The following is a 1,491-nucleotide window of genomic DNA, read 5'->3' on the forward strand; positions in this document are numbered from 1 at the left end:
CCCCCCGTTATGCACAGAGCTGCCCCCGGTGGGGACGGTCTCATCTCCTGCTGGCTCCACTGGATGTGGCCTTCACCAGTGTCCCCTGGGACAGACATGGTGTGTGCACGGTGCCACCAGCCCAAGGGCTCTGCAGCCTCTGTGGCTGAGAACGCCCGGGCACCAACCTGCCCAGGACACGGGTCACCCTGGAGCCACCACCCCAGCAGTGGGCTCAGCCCGACCCCAAAGGGTTAAAGCTGAAACATTGCGAAAACAACCAAAAAAAAAGGAAAAAAATGTACAAAAGGAAAAAGTGCCCTGAACCACATGCGACTTAACCTCCCCAGCAGCTCATCTGAGTTTAATAACGGAGGAGGGAAATCTCCCAAAAAGCTCTCAGAGAAATTAAAGTAAACAGCTCGCTGACCCCCAGCCCGCGCTGCCCCGCCGCTGACTCGGCCACCGCCCGCCCCGCGCCCGGGAGTCGTAAACACATCCCAGTAAATATGGGGGGGGGCACAGCAGAGGGGTCCCAGAGGAGCTGGTGGTCGGGTGGGAGCAGCTCTCCCAGCACCCAGCAGAAACCAGGACTGAGCATGGGGTCAGCCAGGGTTGCCGTGGACCGATGGCTCCGGCCTCGTGGCGGTGCCGTGTCCCTGGGCTCCAGGGGCTTCCCATGGCCAAGGCTTTGGGTCCAACGCTGCAGGTGGGAACAGGAGCTACCAGGATCATGGTGCTGCTTCGTGGCTGCAGGGTCGGGGCTGGAAAACCTCATGTCACGAGGTCTGGCAGGTCTTGCCAATGGAGGGAGGAGGAAGATGCTATAAAGAGCTTGTCCTAATTGGCCTCACGAAACTTAAAATCAGTTCTCCTGTTTTCATAGATCCTAGTCAATTTTTTAGGCTGAGGGAAAGAAAAGTAACCCCAGGCTGTGCAAGTGCTGCTGCTCCTCTCCAGGGACAGACCAGCAAGGCCTCCAAGGGGGGAAGCAGGAGCAGGGCATGGTACATCACACAGAACCTCTCACCAGAGGGACAAGCCATTGGTGATGGGGACCCAGCTCTGCCCCGTGACCCTGTGGTGGGACAGATACCCCTTGCCAAACTGCCCATGCCCAGGGAGAAGCCCCCTTCCTCTTTGCTTTTCTGACTCCTCAAACAAGTGTTTATCTTGGTTTGGGAGATGAGCTCTGCCAAGAGAGCAGAGCTGGCATCTGCAAACATTTGCTCTGGGGTTGATTCCACTGCTGAGCTACAAAAGGGGAATATTGACACCAACTCCACCCCTTCCCTCAGACCAGGACTCAAAAATCGCCATTTCCTCTTGGCCTGTGAATCACTAATAAACTCCAGACAGAAAGGGCTGATTAGGAAATTGTTTGGGAAATGGAGAGGAAGGGGGAGGGACGGGTGCTTGCTGCCTTGGCTGGTGGCTCTGGGTGGCTTTGCCCCTCGGTGTCACCTCCCTGTGCCATGGGATGGGTCCCCACGTTGGCTCCAGCCATGTGCC

This window comes from Chaetura pelagica, unplaced genomic scaffold (assembly GCF_000747805.2).
Source record: "Chaetura pelagica isolate M959 unplaced genomic scaffold, ChaPel_1.0 scaffold1445, whole genome shotgun sequence".
In the NCBI taxonomy this organism is placed as follows: domain Eukaryota; kingdom Metazoa; phylum Chordata; class Aves; order Apodiformes; family Apodidae; genus Chaetura; species Chaetura pelagica.